Consider the following 18,851-nt stretch of genomic DNA (forward strand, 5'->3'; position numbering starts at 1 on the left):
TCCCTGTTCATGCGGGCGTCCTTGAAGGCAGCTTTGTTGAGGCCGCTATAACTGGACTCCACAAGGGAAACAAATGTTGCTCCCTTCAGAGCTGAAGGACTTTGTTTAGCTGAGCTCAATTCCGGAGCCTGTCGCCCTAGCAACGAGTCTTTGGGGGATTTACATCTCCTGCATCACAACAGGGAACAGCCATTCAGCAAGTGGTGGGGGGAACCCATGTACCTTCCCCCCACTCTAAGAGTATAACCACAAAACAAAACAGGATCAACAACAAGAATCTCCCACAAGCCCATTTGGCCTTGGCTGGCAATCTGCCAAACAGGAATTCAAACTTAATCAAACTTTCTTGTCTTCCTTGTAAAGCTCAGGAAATTGGTAATTGGTTTTATAATTGAATTTTCTGATCACGTCTTGAAGGAATGGGTCCTGCCAAAGGCCAAGGAATGGCCTGTCTCCAAGAAGGACAGCCAAGGTCCCTGACGGAGGCTCTGGAAGGTAGGGGAGGAGAACTAACGGCTGGTGGGCTAAGAATAGAGCCTGTTATTTATAACTAGGGAAGAGGCTAGTGACAACTGAGCCTTGCCCTTACAAAGTGGTCTCCCCCAAACAGGCACCCCAGGAGCCCCGGGTTCCTGGGTCAGAAAGGAAGTCTTTGGCATTTGGTGGCTGTGGCATGCAGAGTGCAAGATGGGGTTGACAGAAGGCAGGGGGACTGTCTTGGTAAGGAGTTTATTCTAAGAGCACTGGAGAGAAGGAGGAGGCCTGACTGGGGCAGAGGCCTGTACAGACAGACAAAGAAGATGATTCAGGAGCCATTCTGGAACAGGAAGTGAGCGGACAGGAAATCCAAGGTTTTTGGCCTGAGTAACAGGGAGGAAGGTGGTATGTTCAGTATAAAGAAGGAAGGTAACAATACATACATATATTGGATCATTGTGGTATACCCCTGAAAGCAACATAATGTTTTATGTTAAAGGACAAAAGAAGGTAGAAGAAGGCTCCTTTATGTCGCCAGTTTTGCAGGGGCTGGGGTCACTGGGGTCGGGTGCTGAGAGGTCTTAGTGACACGAGCTAACAGGCACAACTGGGCTTTTGTGTGCTCTCACTAGGTGCTTTACAATTATCATGTCTTTTAATCTTCACATCAGCTGTGGAGACATGGATTCACTGTTGCCATTTTACAAGCCAGAAAAGCAAAATGTAGAGAGCAGAGGTGAAGGATCCACCCACTTAGAAGCCACGGGACTGGGCCTAGGACCTCAGATTGTCTGATTCCAGAGTTGCAAGCACAGGCCCTAATGCAGTTCCACATCCTCACCTGCAGATAAGGCTATCCCAAAGCCAGACAGAAATAATTAGTAAAGGGGTTGCCAACATTCAAGAGGGTGGTATGGGGGGATCCCTGGGTGGCTTAGCAGTTTAGTGCCTGCCTTCAGCCCAGGGTAGGATCCTGGAGACCCGGGATCAAGTCCCACATCAAGCTCCCTGCTTGGAGCCTGCTTCTACCTCTTCCTGTGTCTCTCCCTCTCTCTGTGTGTGTCTCTCATGAATAAATAAATAAAATCTTAAAAAAAAATAAAGGGTGGTATGGGCTAGAGATGGAAGTTGAAGAGTCTACAAATCAACAGTCACTCATCCGTTTAAAAATGTTCATCGCAACGGCAAGCCATGCTCTGGAGAAAATATTCACAATACATGTATCTGACAGAGAACCTGGATCCAGGACATATTTTTTAAAAACTCTTAGAAGTCCGTAATAAGAAGACAAACAACCCATTAAAAGGAAAGAATAAAAGATTTGAACTGATACTTTACAAAAGAGGATATATGAATGGCCAAAAAGCACATTAAAAGGCACTAAATATCATCCGTCATCAGGAAATGTAAATCAAAATCACAGTGAAATACCAAACGTCCAGACTAGAAGAGCTAAAATGAAAAGCGCTGACAATTCCAAGTGTCAATGATGGTGCAGCACGGCAGGAGCTCTCCTACGTTGCTCACGGAGTTTTAAACAGTACAACCACGTTGGACCACAGTTTGAAAGATTTGTATATGGTTCACATATCCCTACCACATGATCCAGCAGTTCCACTCCTAGATATTTACCAAGAGAAAATAAGAAAATGTTTACAACAAAAACCTCACATCAATATTTTGGGCAGCATTATTCTTTTTTTTTTAGAGATTTTATTTGAGACAGAGAGATTGAGCAAGTGGGCACCATGTACATGAGCTGGAGAAGGAGGCGGAGGGAGAAGTAGGCTCTCCGCTGAGCAGGGAGCCCAAAGAGAGGCTCAATCCCTGGGGATCATGACCTGAGCTGAAGTCGGACACTCGACTGACAAAGCCACCTAGGTGCCCCCTTGCAGCATTATTCATATTAGCCCCAGAAAGAAAATAACTCAGATGTCCATCAACAGATGAACAGATAAAAAAAATGTTGGTCTGTTTCTGGGGTGATTCTGCAGCCTGGTCACAACGAAATATTGAGGTGTTTGGAGAAAGACGGCAGTGAGACTCCAGAGCCAGGAAGATGATCTGAGAGGGCCAAAGCTTGTATGCATCTAATCACGTTCTGTCTAGTTTTTATCTTTTCTGTTTTTTGTTTTGTTTTGTTTTTAAAGCAAAGGCTTCTGCAGTGCTTGATGTGAATCCTTAAGTTCTGCAGGCTGGGTCCTGCACAAAGCACTAAGCTGGTCCCCTGCCCCATACACGTGGGAAGCCTGGGGCTCAGAGAGGGATGTGGCCTGTTCCAAGTGGCCCCCTAAGTGAGCCCCAGAGCCAGGACTGTAACTGAATTCCCCTTGGAGAGCCCAGCTTTGGAGTGAGGCATGCCAGGGTCAGAGCCTGGCTCTGCTGCTCATTGGACAAGTGACTTAGCTAGCTTTTCTTTGTTCATCTATAAAATGGCATTAATAACACCTATCACAGAACTATTGGCATAGTTAAATGATGTGATGCAGTTTTTCCCAGTAACTAACATTAGTAACCAGTACCTAGTGAGCAGATAGTATGTATCATTTGACACCCTAACCTCCCTACCCCCATATATTTATTATGCGGACATGCTACAGAGGAGGGAAATGGATACAAGTGAGGTCATACAGCCAGTGAGCACTGGCACCATATTTCATCAGGGTAGACTGGCAGCTGAGCCTTTTCATCCCATACAAAGTTCCCAAATTCAATCATTCATGTGGCCACTTCTCCCCCGTATCAGTAGAGCCCCCAAATTAGCTTCATTTTGAGTGACAATTTATGCAAAGTTATGGGTCTTACGTCAGTAATTTTCTTCTAAAACACATTATCATAAATACATAACCTCAAAAGTAAAAATAAAAGGTTTACATGTATTACCTAATCTTCTACTCACCAAAGTATGTATGTCATGCCAGAGAAACATTGATAGAAAAGAAGTCCTTAGAACGCTGGCACACAGCACGTGGGGTCCAAGCCCCAGAGCTGTCATGCATGCCAGCACCAGGACAGCCCATGTTTATGGAGTTGGGATAAAGGAGACAGGACAACAAGGGGACACCGGACCACAATTGCCACCAAGTGAGCTTGAAGCTTTGCTCCCTCATGTCCCAGACAATCAACGCTCTTTAACCTCTCAGCCAGGCCCCAGCGTGGGGCAGGAAACGGGGCCGAAGGAGCCACAAAAATGGACCTCTCACCACTTTGGAGGCAGTGCTTTAAGGAGCTAGAAGCTATTTGGCTCAAATTCACATCTGAGGCCCGGGCCAGATGCTTCCTATGGTCAAGAGCATTTTGACTTTTCTTTGTGAGATCATAGCCGGACATTTCCCAGATCTCCTGGCATTAGGTATGACCAAGGGACCAAGTTCTGGCCAATGATGTATGGCCTGACCCCCGAAACATTCTCTCATAACCTTCAATGTGTCCAGCAGAAGGCCCCGAGGGCCTAGGAAAGCCACTGATCAGAGAGAAGGAGCTGGCTCTTCACCGTGTGGCTAGCATACCCCTCCACCTCTGACATCTGACCCTGATGTGAACAAGAAACAATCCTTTCCTATGTTTAGCTATTGAGATTGTGGAGTGGTTTGTCCCAGCAGGTGAAGTCAGGCATTTTCTGAAGTGTCAAGGGACTTCTGTAGCTACTGTATTGGGACGTAGTCCTGGGGAAGTACCTATACTTTCTCTAGTATTTCTGAACAGCCCCAGGACCCTCCCAGAGTAGACACTAACTAAAGAGGATAGGGGGACTTGTTGCCCACGAGCCAGGCACATATGGTACAGTCCTGGATGGCAAATCTATTTTATCCACAGGGTTGAGAAAATACTAGTGTCTTTTGACACTATTCTGGGGATGCATGCAAAGCACTGAGGAGGCAGTGGGCAGTGTATGGTGGTTTCCTCTCCCCTTGTCCACACTCATGCTGTGGGGCTGTGGGCACAGCTCAGCACACAGCCTCAGAACCCCCCAAACCCAAGGACAACAACAGTCTGGGTACAGGTCAGGCTGCTGGCAGGGTGAGAACGTATTGGTGACACTGGGAGAGAATGTCCATGAAACAGGTAAGAACCAGTTCCCATAGCCCCAGGAGTGCAAGTTCCCAGACGAGAACACAAGAAAGAGGAGCAGGCCCAGAAAGGAGATGGAGGCCCAAATGAGGGGGCAGGGGCAGAAGTGGGCGGGATGTCAAAGGACACCATTGAGGATGGGGAAAGACAACCCATGGAACAGGAGAAACTATCTGTAAATCATATATCTGAGAAGGGACTAGTACTGAGAATACATAAAGAACTCTTAAAACTCAACAATAAGATAATCTAACTGAAAAATGGGCAAAAGTTTTAAGAGACAATTTCTCCGAAGAATATATATAAATAACCAAGAAGATATGACAAAAAACACTCAACATCCTTGGTCATTAGGGAAAAGATGTCAGAACTGACAGGGATTTACTTTTGTGCCAAGCCCAGAGCTTGGGTTTCTGCCCTTAGAGGGGGCTCACCACGGAGTTGTGTAATTGGTAAAGGCTATATACATGCAGGTAAGTTTATCATTGAGAGTCAAATCAGGGTAGTAGATCATAAAGGCTAAGTCTTAGAGTCTATAGACTGAATATATGTATCCACCCAAGATTCCTATGTTAAAGCCCTAGCTCTCAGTGCTGCATTTGGAGTGAAGAAATGATTGAGGTTAAATGAGATCATAAGGGTAGGGCCCTGATTTGATAGGATTAGCGTCCTTATCAGAGAGCTTTCTCTCCCTCTCTGTGGGCATGTACCTAGGAAAGACCATGTGGGGACATAGTGAGAAGGTCGCCATCTTCAGGTTAGGGAGAGAGCTCTCCTTGACCTCAGACTTCTTGCCTCCAGGACTGTGAGAAAAGAAATTTGTTTTTTGACCTACCCAGTCTATATTTCGTTATGGCAGCCTGAGCAGATGAATAAGGAGCTTTTGTGTACTAACATGTTGGGCAACTGGCCGAGCCCTTCACACTGTGCCACGCACAAGGTAGATGATAGTTAAGGAAAAAGGAGAACAGAGTGGATGGCAATTTCCCCCAGGCCACACCACTGGCGAGCAGCAGCACTGTGCTCTGTGAGAAGGCAGGCTAGCTGTACAGCGTGTGCGCCTGAACACTATGCTCGGTGCTGGAATGGAGGTGACAAGTCTGTGAGCCCCCATGTACATTGATTTGTCTGCTGCCAGCCTGGCACTTGCATGTGCTCTGTAAACATTGGAGGAAGGATGGAGAGATGTCCAGGCCTAGGTAGTGACAATAGGGAGCTCCAGGGCCACCAGGGCCTCTGGCTCCCCCATAGCACAGTCTCCATACTCTCACCCAACATTCTGGGGGTTCTTATAACCCCAACTCAGGACTTTTCGGTGCTATGGGGAATTCAGGTACATAGAGTGTATGTACCTAATTCTGGCTGGTTCTTTTGGTGACACTCCATGGGATACTCACTTTTGATTATACTCATGGGAAGCCATCTCCCTGTACATCTGAGGATGCCATGGCCCCAGGAGCCTCAGGATCAACACAGTCAGCTGGCCAAGAGACCCAGTCAGAGCATGCATTCTGAGGTTTTCATAGGACCACACAGCTAGCTAGCCACTAGTAAAGCTGGGCCTAAAATCCAGAACTCACACCATCCTGAGACTCTTCTCAGGCCATGGCTTGGGGAGGAAGATGGCCGCCTGACACTCTGACTCCACCAAGCCTGCAGGGTTCACGGTGTCTTCAGGGACTCTTGACTCTGTGACAGTTGCTTCCTGAGGCTGGAGCACCAAGAGGGCTGGGTAGAGAAGAGCCTGCCTAAAGCTGTTTCCTGGGCTCAACAGAGACATTGGCAAGGAGTGGCCTTTCAGTTTTGGAAGGTGGGGTGGACCAGAGATATGTACATTCTGACCCTAGCAGACAACTCAGCACACTATAGGCAAGTAACTCTGTTTATGGAGTAGAGTTTAACTGAGCACCTACCTGCTCTGGCCCAGGTGCTATGCTGGGTGCTGGGTACTGATTCCACTTGTAGTCATACAGGCACTGGCCCTTCTCTGTGGTCTAGCAGGGGGTCATATATTCTACACACAAACATTTACAAATGTGATGAGGTCATGAAGGGGCCAAGGGCCCTGAGAGCATCAAGACAAAAAGGCCTGGCTTGATCTGGGGGAGGGAGTGGGGCTGGTCAGGCAAGGATTCCCAGAGGTGACATAGATCCCAAGTCTAAGGAGGTGGGGTGCAGGTGGTAGGGATGAGTGGGGTGAACAGAAGTAGGAGACGGCGTCTCCCACAGGGGTTCTGGAGCCATGAAGTTGCAGCATTTAAGACATGAGAAGCAGATCCTGTGGCAGGAGCACAGACCCAAGGCTGGCAGGGCTCATTTTGAGGGCCAATAGTGCAGAGGGCTGGTAAACAGAGGATTAGCTTTGCATTTGTTTGTTTGTTTAAGATTTTATTTATTCATTTGAGAGGGAATAAGAGTGAGCAAGAGTGATTGTGTGTGTGTGTGTGTGTGTGAGAGAGAGAGAGAGAGAGAGAGAGAGAGAGAGAAACAGAAGCACAAGACGGCGGGGGGCCGGGCAGAGGGAGAAGGAGAAGTAGATTCTCCACCAATTCTCCACCAATTCTCCCCCACCTCCCACGTGGGGACCGTGTGATCACGACCTACCTAAGCTGAAGGCAGACACTTAACTGACTGAGCCACCCAGGTGCCCCTTAGCTATGCATTTGTAGAAGTTCCTGCTAGCTGTGGCACAGAGCACAGACTCTGAGGGGCAGGACAGGCTGAGTGCTGGTGAGGAGACTCTTGGGAACTTGAGTGGGGCGAGTGGGGTGCTAGACGGGCCTGAAGGCAGCAGCAGCAGCACGTACCACTGTTCTGAGCACCATGGCACACCTGCCCATGTGCTCTGGGTTTGGGGTGTGTGAGTCTGTCAATGACATGTGTGCCAACTGTTTATGACAATGCCCAGGGGCCTCCCTGGCGTCACACCCCTATCCTGGACCCGCCCCGTATGCGCTGCAGTCTACTTCTCGTCAAGCAAGCAGCTCCGGAAATCTACCTTCCCTCTCCCCAACACCCAGGGAGCCTTCCAGATTGATCAGAACCAAACTGACAGCTTTACCCAGCCCTTGGTCTGCCCCTGCCGCCCCGCAACACGGTTACCCTTGACACAGACACAGCAGTGGTCACACTTGACAGTGTTTTTCTGCCTGACTTAGTGGCTTCGTCCCCACGGCTCAGTGGCTTATACAGTGCCGGTCCTATTGGGGCTCCCGTGGGGCTGGGACCTCATCCATCCTTACAGAGGCACCCTGGTCCCCACCCCAAGCAGCAGGCCCTGGGTGCTTATGGAAAGCCCCCACCGGGGCAGGGCTGCCTCTGCCACTGACAGCAATTCCCACCTTGAGAGAAGTCAGCCTTCAACTTCCACCCATGTCCTGCTTTTGCAACTCTGCGGCTCTTTCTCTTTTGGATACGAGGAAAGAGCCTTGTGCTGGCAATCACCTAACCTTAGCAAGCTCTGCCAGGAGAATTTATAGAACTGTTTAGAATTTATAGAACTAACTTGGGGGAGGAGGTGGACGGGAGATCTTAGAGGCCATCTGGTTCTTCTGTATAGCCCTGCAGGATAAGGGAGTTGTTTGAGATCACACAGCCAGCCAGGAGAGGGGCCGGGCCAGGAACCAGGCTTTTCTGTCAAGGGTCCGTGTTCTTCTGCCAGGAGCTGAGGCCTGGCATGCCTCATGTGATTAAGACCCCAGGCCCTCCTTGCTGCGCTCCTGGGGAATCCCAGGCAGACTGGGCTCCTGACCCTTGGGACGTCAGAGTCACAGAGAATTAGACTGGCCCCACACCGGCTGTTCTCCCTCTCGAGCTGGGTGGCTGGTGGGGATGCATTTCCTATCTTCCCCACTCTTTCTTGCAGAGGTGAAGCCTGATTCTCCTCTCCCTGCCCAGATTGAAAACTTCTAGGACTTGGAGCCCACGGATATGCTCTGGGCATGCTTCAGAGGGTGACACTGGAGCAGTCTTCTCGCCCACTCACCCCTGTGGCTGGCAAGGCCCAGGAGCCAGTGCAGGGGATGGAACAGTTGCTCTGTCAGCACCTTGGCCTCACCTGCCAGCAGGCTGAGTGACCCCGGCATGGCGTCTGAGTCCATGGCTAGCTAAGGCTGGTCCTTTCCCGGTTTTCTTGGATTCACTGCCCATCTATGTACACAGTTCAGAGCCTGGCCTCAGACCATGGCTCCCCACGATCTTCCTGGTGGGGAAGCCCAGATGGAGAACATGGGCCCGCATCCTCATTAGACCAGTTAAAAGCACACATTCTGGTTCAGACTGCCTGAGTTTGCACCTGCTCCACAGCAGTGGGACCTTGGGCTTCACTGTTAGTTCCTCCCTCTGAATGTCAGTTTTTCTCATCTGTAGAATGAGGACAGTAACGGAATCTATATATCAGTGGGGGTCCCACCAAGAAACGGGATGCCCTCACAGGGGCAAGACAAAGACCAAATGAGTTCACATGGAGACAGTGGTCAGAACAGTACGGGCACAGGGCAAGCATTATCAGCTTACAGAGGTGCCCAGGGCTGCCCTTCTCCATGCTTCTGGGCACAAGCAGAGTGCACGTGAGGGTGGAGTCTTAGAAGGATAACCTTGGACCCACTCTAATTCAGGGATGGCAAGGACGAGACCACCAGCCCAACGTATGGTGTTTCACTCTTGGTCACAGAGGTCCTGTGTCCCACCAGCAGAAGCAACGGCAGCACAGGGCAATGGCCCTGCCCTCCTAGTGTTTGGGGAGACCAGATACGTAGCAGAGGTGTGGGATGGGGACTATGGAGCAGGGAAGAAAGATCTGAAGCAGTCCCTGGAAAGTGAGAGTGTGGCTCTTGCTTCCCATGAGGACAGGAGAGATGTGTGCAAGTGGAAGAAAACCCCTGGACTGGAAAGCAGCTCTGCTGTGACCTGTGATGTGATCTTACACCAGCCTCTCCTCCCACTGCACCTCTGTCTCCCCTTCTGTAAAAGCAAGGACCTGAGCAAGAACGCAGGTCCCAGGGAGTGGTTACATAACTTAATCAGATGACTCAAAACAGGATTGGGAAACTCTGGACGAGACGCACATCAACAAGCGTCCTTTCTGCAGGGTGCAGAATGTCTTTGACACTGGACTGTACGCTGTGCTTTCCCAAGAGGAGATGTAGTCCACGTTCCCAAACTTACTCGACAAGAAAAGCATGTTTTGCTCGATCACCTCACAGGAATACTGCCTGAGGAGTCCCAGGCTGGAAGAGTGTCAATGATTCTTCTAGCACCAAATCGTGCATTCACAGCAAGTGCTCACTAAGAAAGCTGTGATTCCACTCTCGTAGGGCCATCACAGACCACAAGGGAAAGAGAGGCCCAGTGAAGGGAAGCATGGGTCCCTGAGGAGCGGCCGGAGGCACTGGGCAAGGCAGAGACCCGTGCTGTGGAGGGAGGCTTGCCCCACGGAGGGGTGTCTGACACTCTGACGCTCTGGGTCAGGGAAGAACTGCTGGTCTTTGGATAAAAGGTTAAGTCTGAAGCAAACTGACAGGAAGCAACAAGCACTAGCGAGGACGTGCACCATCCTGCCCACTATGCAGTGATAGTGGAACGCTGCTCTGCACGGGCTCTTCCACAGCTTGACAACTCTTGGCCCATGCCACGGAGAAGCTATCCTCCACGGCCTAATGGTGAAGGCCTTCGACGATGTAACCCCTCTCTTCTTCTGCCCCCTGCTGCTGGAGACACTTCTCCGATCTGAAATGGAAGCAGTGATCCTGAAGAGTACAGAGCATCTCAGCTGTGGACAGAAGGGCCTGATCCTGTGTCACATATGGGCAGCTGAGGCAAGAGAGAAACGTCTTTCTCTTACATATGTCACCATTATTTAGGGGTCTTGGTTGCAGCAGGTAAGCCTGTATTCTGACTGAAATACGCTGTTTTTTTTTAAGATATATTTTTAAAAATATTTTATTTATTTATTCATAGAGACGGAGAGAGAGAGGCAGAGACACAGGCAGAAGGAGAAGCAGGCATCATACAGAGAGCCTGACGTGGGACTCAATCTAGGGTCTCCAGGATCACGCCCTGGGCTGTAGGCGGCGCTAAACCGCTGCACCACCGGGGCTTCCCTTTTAAGATATTTTTTAAAGTAATCTATACCCACAACCTGGGTCTTGAACTCACCATCCTGAGATCAAGAGTCACACACTACCAACTGAGCCAACCAGGTGCCCCTGAAATACACACTGGCATTATTTCCTTCTTACAGATGAGAAAACTGAGGTTTAGGGTAGATGAGAAGCTGCCTGACATCATAGAGCTGAAAAAGGAGGATCCAGTTTTAACTCTGTACCTGTCTGACCCCTATGCCCTCTTTGCCCACCACACCCAGAGCTTCACTTCGAGGAGGTGCAGGTCATTCTCCACGAGAGGACGCACGAGTCAGGGAGGTCACCCTCAGGGTCCTTGCTGCAGGCCAAAGCCCCTGGACCCTGTCCTGGGGAGGGCAGAATCTGGGAGTCAAGTCAGGGGTAACCCTGACTAGTCAAGCCTAGTCACCATCTAGGTGCGCAGGCGCAGAGCCCCCAGCAGGCTCCCTGGGCCCAGAGAGCTCCTTCCCTTCCTTGGCCAGTTGTCATCAGGGGAACCAGCTGGTCCGGGCACCATGCAGGGAAGTGTGGCAGGAAGGAGAAAGGAAGGAAGACGGAGGGCTGGGAAAGGAGGGGAGGCGCCCACAGAGCTGGAAACGCTGGACCTAATTTGGCAGTGAGCTATTTCAGGACTGCACCCTGGGGACCTCGGACCAGAGATACTGGGGGAGGGAGGGCAGTCTGGGTGTGTGAACGCTCTTGGTCCACAGCTCCTCAAGGAGCTGTCAGCTGCTCCTGGGCTGCCTCAGAAGAGACGAAGGAGGGAACTTGGCCTGCTAGCACTTGTGCTGGGTGACGTGAGCTCCCTGTCTGAGCCAGAAGGGCCTGTGGGCGTTGGTGAAAGTAACATGTTCATGCCATGTTTGCAGAGCACACTGCAGCGCAAGGGCTCCCTGTCCATGGTTATTTGTTATCATAATTATGGAATTATCTCTAGTTTACTGATGAGGAAACAGAGTCCAAGGGCAGGGGCTTGAGGGAATGAAGGCAGGCTCCAAGCCAGGCAGTGTGCCTGGAGGAGTCTGTGGTCCAGCGGGGCAATATGGCACAGGGTTTCATGTCAGATGGATGGTGGGCAGAACCAGAGTGAGGCCCAGTCCTTTCTTGGGACAGACTGTGTCCCTCTCTCTCCCTGGATCCCCACAGTAGCCTCTCTGCTCCTTTCCCTGGTGCCATTCTTGCCACCACCTATCCATTTTCCACCTGGGAGCCACAGGGGAAAACCTTCAGTGCCTTCCTTCTGAGCTAGGAACAAAGCCAAAATTCCTCCCATGGCTGAGAAGCTCCTCTCGTCTGGCAGGCCCCCTGGCTCCTTCTTCAGCCTCATTTCTTACCCCTCTGCCCCCTCGACCTTTGGGCATCAGCCACCTTGGCCTCCTTCCAGACCCATACACTTGGCCAGGACTCCTCACCTCAGGGCCTTTGTACATGCTATTCCATCTGCCTGCAATGTCCTGCCTCTTCTCTCGCGCTCATGTTTGCTTCACTTATGCCAGTCCCTGCAGCTCTTTCTCAGATACCTCGTCCTCTAGCACAGGCCAGAATGGGCCTGCAGCCAGGATGCTCTCAGCTCTTTAGAGGTCTAAGGAGTGTCCATCTTTCCCCAGGCTGAGCTCTAGGACAGTAGCACTCCTGCCTGTTTCTGCTCACCACTGTGTGCCCGGGCTTGGCACACTGACAGCACAGACATAGCCACAACACACATTTCTCAAATGAATGGATGGGTGAATGAAAGAGAGATAGATGTGGGCACGTAGGAGAGGGAGAAGACATTTGCACCTGCAGGGCCTGGGGAGGGGGTATGCTTTTGGAATGACGCTCACAGGGCCAAGGCAGCCCCAACATAAATGTATAAGCAGCTGCCGAGCACTGTGCTAATCACCCCACTGACTCTGGGACACCCGATGGGGTAACCCTTCCACTCATGAAGAAACACCTCATGTACTTCTCAGGCATCTAGAACTGTCTGCCTCTCCTCCTTCTCTCTGTGACCCTGCTTCTTCTCTCCTGTCTCTCCCTCTTTCGGCTTCTCTCTCAGGCCTTGCTGGGCTCCGGTTCAGGAGCTGATGCTCCTCAGCTCCCTCTTGCAAAGCCAGCAAGAGGGCAGGGGCTGGAGTGCCTGTCTCCCAGCCTGGAGTCAGAACCAGAACCAACAGGTCCCTTTTGCAGAGGTGAGGGGTGAGGCCCTCTCTTTGACCTGCAGTAGTTTCAGAGGCCTTGGCACTCACTCTTCACCCCAATTTTGAAACACTTGTCATGTCCAGGCTTCTAGTCCTGGCTCTTCACCAGACAAGCAGTGAAGTAGAGTTAAGAGGAAAATGAAAATGTTTATTGAACACTTACCAGGTGCTAGGCACTTTGCTTAGCTCTTCATCTGCATTCTATCTTTTAACCAGAACAACCCTGTAAACATGTGGTACTATTATTCTCACTTTTTAGATGAGGAATCTGAGGGACACTGAGCCAGGTGACCAGCCTGCAGTCCAATGCAGTGAAAGGCAAAGCTAGGACTCAAGGTCATGTCTCTCTGACTCCAAGGCCCGGCTCTAGCCCCTGGTAAACTCTGGTCACAGTGAGTGGTTAAGGGATGGGCATGTGATCCAACAGGGCCACCGAGAGAGAGGGACTCCTAGGCCTTAGGGAGCTATTCAGGGAAGAGCCTATAAGGTGTGCCATGTCTCTGTATGTCCCATTTTGTGGAGCCCACAGTGAAGACCACACAATGGGACAGAGCGGAGAAATGAGGAAAAGCTAGGGATGTCATCAGAACTGCTGAATCAAGTCTCACCTGTAGCTGTACCTCTAGACTTAATCCCTGAGCCAGGTGATTTTTTTTCATAAGTCTGTTTGATGCTGCCTTCTATACTTGTGACCAAAAGAGTCCTAACTTGTCCAAAGAAGGGCCTTTGGCAGTGATACCGGACCACTGTCAGTTGCCTTGCAAGTAATACGAAGGAGGGGGAAACTGAGTAAAACATGTTGTGAAGCCACTCCCGCCCCCGTGTGTGGTACTACCTGCAAACCTCCTGCCCCTGCTTTAGCCCCCATCTCCAAATGAGCAGGGCCTCTGAGCTGGGTAGAGACCCAGATGCCACCTTGGCCATCCCCATCTGGCCTGTGACTCCTAGTCTCCCCCACATGGTGCTGCTGCCTCAACAATAACCCCTTTCTCTATCCCTGACACCTACCAATGAGTTGGATTTCAGCAAACAGGCTCCTCTGCGGTGTGTTGGGTCACCACGAAGGGACCACATGTTCACAAAGGGCTCTAATTTGGGTCTTGGAGCAAGGGAGGTAATTAATAGACCTAGTCAGGGAGAGACCTCTGTAGTAAAAGGTGACATCACTCATCACAAAGCCTTCCCCTATGATCTACCACAGATGGGACCACACAGCTGGCACTGCCCTGTGAATTAATGCATAAGTCTTGTAGCTGCTTTTTAGGTGGCACAACTATATTGCATTGTATTTGTGGTGGGTCCAAGGTATTAATTGCTAGGCATAGACATTTAAACTATACCACAGTTTCATGATCTTGACTTGGGAATTCAATATGCCAGGAATCTCACAAAATTGGCACTGGCCAGGCAAGCCTCTCTTAGCCATTCTTTGCCATCTACAGAGGCTGGGAGGACTGCTTGTGAGCTCGCTAGCCCCTTTAAAACAATGATGCTGAGCCTGAAGAATGTATCAAGGATCCCTCTACAAAGAAGAAGCTAGCAGTTCCCCCTGTGGGGTGGCCAAATAGACACGGGAAGGGCTGTAACATAGAGGGCCTTCTGGACACCCATGGGAAGGGCCATTAGTGGAGATCCCGGTCAATTCTGAGGCTCTGGAATGTTTATCAGAGCAGAGTAATTAGGGGCTTGCAGGGGGGAGGGGAGTAAGCTGGCGCAAGAGAGACACAGAGAGAGAGTGTGTGTGCAAGTGCAAGCATCATAGCCTGTGGCTTTCATTGACTGTTTACTGCATTTTGTTCCTGTGGGTTCTCCCATTTACGCTTTCTTTTCCTTTTCTTTCTTTTAAAATCCCAGGCCCCTTTCTACAAGCAATGAACATGTGAATGGACAAAGACTACAGAGGCCCAGCCTTAACACCCCTCTACTTGACATGGCACGGAAGGGACATTGGGGTCAGATGGGGGCCAGGGCTGGCTGTGGCCTCGGCCACACCTGAGGAGCCAGAAGTTGGGGTGCTGGGGAAGGGTGGGGCTGAGGGTGCCTGACTACAGTGCTCTGCCCGGGGAGTCTGCCCCAGGATCATCTGGATGGATGTTCTTCCCCCGGACTTCTGCCACCAGGTCTGCATTGCCAGAATTCACCTGCCACCAGCTGCTTTTTTGTCTCTGGTGCCACCGGGGACAACATCGACTTTCTGAGCTACGGTGGTGCTATAGACTGGATGTTTGTGTCTCTGCCCCCTTGCAAAGTCCTGTGTTGAAACCTAATCCCCAGTGTTAATGATATTAGGAGGAGGGTCCGTGAGAGGTGATGAGGTCATGGGGACCCTTGTAAAAGTGAGCCCACAGAGCTCCCTGAGCCCTTCTGCCATGTGAGGACCCAGTGAGGAGACAGTTGTCCAGGAGCCAGGAAGTGGGTCTCATCTGCTGATCTGGGACTTCCCAAACTCCAAAATGGTGAGAAACACATTTTTGTTGTTTAAATCTACAGTACTGTTGTTATATCAGCCTGAGGAGACTAAGACAGTGGGACTAAGACCAAGGCAAAAACCAGAGAAAAAACTAAGCCCCACCTCTGCCACCACCTCGGAGTCCCCATCCCCCAGAGCGCTCGCTGCCACCCCAGGACTCTGCACTGTGCCTCCCATCACCTCGGCGCACCCCTTTCTTTTTTTTTCCATTAACCATGCCTTGGTTTTATTAACTTATTTGGGCCATGAGTTTTTTTTTTTTTTTATTGGTGTTCAATTTACTAACATACAGAATAACCCCCAGTGCCCGTCACCCATTCACTCCCACCCCCCGCCCTCCTCCCCTTCCAACACCCCTAGTTCGTTTCCCAGAGTTAACAGTCTTTACGTTCTGTCTCCCTTTCTGATATTTCCCACACATTTCTTCCCCCTTCCCTTATATTCCCTTTCACTATTATTAGACAACAGGTGCCTGTCTTAGATCTGGAGCCTGGGGCCTCATCTGGCTTTTGGACCACAGGGAGGGGGCCGACCTGGCTGCATTTAGTCTGGCAGAGCTGGAAAGCCAGAGCTGCTTGAGGCCTCAGAAATCACAAAGTCTACCTTCTCATCCCAGGACATGATCTCTGCCCAAGTTTGGGAGCCCTTAAATCTTTTTATCTTTGGATCAACTCTGCCATCCTACACATGGTCGGCCAGGAAATAAGTGCTTGGTAAGTATTCGTGAGACTATTAACTGACCAACCGAATGAAGGAAAATGAGGCCCCACATTGGCTGGGTCATCTGAGGCAGACTGGTCAGATGGAAAGAGAAGTGACCATGATTCCGGAAACCTGGAGTCCTAGTCCTGGGTATGCCACATTATCCCTTGAGTAAGTCCCTTTCCTGTTTGGGCCAGATGGGGCCTATTTTGCCGCATCTGCAAAATGGAACAGTAGACTTTAGATGGTCTCGAACGGAGGAGTTTCCAACTCTACCAATCTGCGCAGGCAAAAGGTCAGAGCAGGACTCGGCCTGGGCTGGTGTAGCTGGAGAGCCTGGGTGTGCAGCATGTGACAGGTGTGCATGCTGCTGTCCAGCAGAAGCTTGTTCCAGGCCTCAAGTATGGGCACGGATGCACTTAGGCCTTTATCTGTCACCACCCCTGACCCCCATCAGATCTGACAACCACCACTGAGGTTTCTCCAGGCCCCGGGGGAACTCAGGCAGACACAGGCCGGAGAGCAGTCTTGTTTTTGCTCGTTTCAGAATTCATGCACACTACAGGGTGAATGTGCCACAATATTTCCCGGATTAAAAAAAAGGAGTTCTGAGCTCCATGGTGTGACTTAAATGTCAATATTTCCTTTACCAGAGGAGATCCAATGACATTCTGGAAACCAAGTATGAAATGTGATTCAGCCTCCCCAAAGAGCTGCCATTATCTCGGGGGTGGGGGGCAGTTCTAATGAAGCCCCTTGGTGGAATAGAAGAGCACCTGGCAGCCATGCCAACCAGCACCAATCTTCAGTCCTGTTTAGGTCAACCACCTTGTGCAGCCAATTAAGTGCCTTGTGCCTCTGTTTCTAACACGCAAAATGCAGATAAAACTGTACCCACTCCTCACTAAGTTGCTGGGAAGATAATTCATCAAGATTTTATCAATAATTTTAAACAAAATAAAAGAGCAAGAGTTAATATGTGTTGAGAACTTTCTATGCGTCAGGCACTATCCTGAGCACGTTGCAGCATTATCTCACTTAATGTTAGAGCAGATGAATGAAGAAGGTATTGGGATTATGCCCATTTTAAAGACACAAACACTGAGCACTGAGGAGGTTTGCCTCAGTGCCATAGAGCTGGTGGAATAGCTGGGATATCAACACAGTATCTAATACTTGTATCAGGCATTGTACTGAAGACCTATATTGTCCTCAAGGAGTTTATAATTTGATGAGAGAAATAAGCACATATACAAATGGTGAACAAATGAAAATGAGAATATTTTCAACTGAACAAAGCCTCCTGCAAGTTCAAGGCATTACCTCTTCCCACTGCCCCGTTAGTTTACAATGTATGTTACACACGTGAGTATCCAGAAACATGCACATAAAGGTTACGTCTGCTCATATGTATTTGTGTGATAAAATCTATTAACAAGGGACTATTTCCCCATCCCCCCACTGGTCCAAGTGAACCTTCTAATCCTGTTATTGTCCGTTTTCCCCCAGCCTTTCTTCTAATGTCTGGGTTCAGGCCAGTTTCACCAGACCAGTTTCTCCACTTTTATGATGCAGATGAAGGCCCAAGGCTGAAAACAGAGGAAGCAGGAGGGGGAGAGCCCAGCTCCAAAGGTTAAGACAATTTACATGATAATGAGTGGGTGGGGGGGAGGAGTGTGTGGAGGGAGGGAGGGGGAGAGAGTGAGAGAAAGGAGGTTGGGGGAAAGAGAGATGGAGGGAGATGATGAGAGAGAACCTCTCACAGGCAGAGAGGAGAGGAAGGAGGAGGGAGACAAGAGGTGGGAGAGAGAAGGAGAAACAGGCCAAGAGAGGGAAAGCCTTGCAGACTGGAAGGGGGGAGGTGCAGAGAAGGAGTGTCTGCAGACTTTGGGGGGACAGCAGCCCAAGGCAGTAGGGGTGGGGTAGACAAGAGGAAGATGTAAAAGGATATATGAGAAAAGCAGTGGCAGCTGTTCTTTGGGTCCCTTTTCATATTTCTAGAGAGTCTTAGGATAAAGACTGAGGTTGTTTTAAAGATCTGCTGTGCCTGATTGTGCCTATTTAAATGGAACTCTGCTCTGGACCTGAACCATGTGGATGATAGCTTCATTAGGGGTCTGATCCAGATCATATATGTATATATTGTGCCTGCATAACCTTGGGCAAGTCACTGAGCCTCTCAGCCTCATTTTCTTCACTTGTAAGGAATAACCATCGAACCACTGCACAGGTACTCTTGAGGATTAAGTAATTAATGCCAGTTGTTTAAATCGGGCCCTGAAACATACTGACCGGAAGTCACTTATCATCACCTTTAATTCCCAAAGCTTCAGTTCTCTGATCCATCTGCTTGCTGATCACTCCCACCAGGCATAGCACCCTGGGCCCAGCCCAGCTCCACCTCCTGCTTGCTTCCAGAGGGTTCACTTGCTCCCAGTCTCTGGATCCTTGCCTTTCGGCCCTGATAGCCCATCCATTCCATCCCAGGCCCTCATCTGCCTCTCATCACCACACATCACATTGCTGTGCTTCCTTTCCAACCCCATAGAAAACCACACTCCGCCTGTGTATCATTCACTGTAGCTCCCCAACCCTCCTCCCCACTTGCAGTCCTCCCACCAGTCCCTCCACCTCCACACCACCATCATGAGAATCTCCTAAAAAGCTCATTTTCATCCCACCCCTCCCCAGCTCAAAAATCTATCAATGTCTGCCTGCTGTCAACGGGAAGAAACACAAACTCCTTGGCACACCTTCTGGACCTCACTACGTCTTCTAGCTCTCCCACACCTTGCCATATCCTCACCCTTTGTTCCTGTTCCTGGCCTC

At 50.2% G+C, this 18,851-nt stretch overlaps 1 protein-coding gene and 1 long non-coding RNA gene across 4 annotated transcripts in view; one reads left to right on the forward strand and one right to left on the reverse strand.

The window, feature by feature from the left end:
• Positions 1 to 18,851, reverse strand: part of GNAO1 (G protein subunit alpha o1) — a 172,938-nt gene that overhangs the window by 58,779 nt on the left and 95,308 nt on the right. The window lies entirely within an intron of this gene.
• LOC140633880 (uncharacterized) lies at positions 360 to 17,656 on the forward strand. Of its 2 annotated transcripts, none has more exons than XR_012031439.1 (3): positions 360 to 495; positions 14,705 to 16,033; positions 17,532 to 17,656. It is a non-coding gene; the product is annotated as an uncharacterized lncRNA (long non-coding RNA). The 2 variants fall into 2 exon arrangements; XR_012031440.1 differs by lacking the exon at positions 17,532 to 17,656 and adding an exon at positions 8,414 to 10,427 and having other exon boundaries at positions 375 to 495; positions 14,705 to 17,251.

This window comes from Canis lupus, chromosome 5 (genome assembly GCF_048164855.1).
Source record: "Canis lupus baileyi chromosome 5, mCanLup2.hap1, whole genome shotgun sequence".
NCBI lineage: Eukaryota > Metazoa > Chordata > Mammalia > Carnivora > Canidae > Canis > Canis lupus.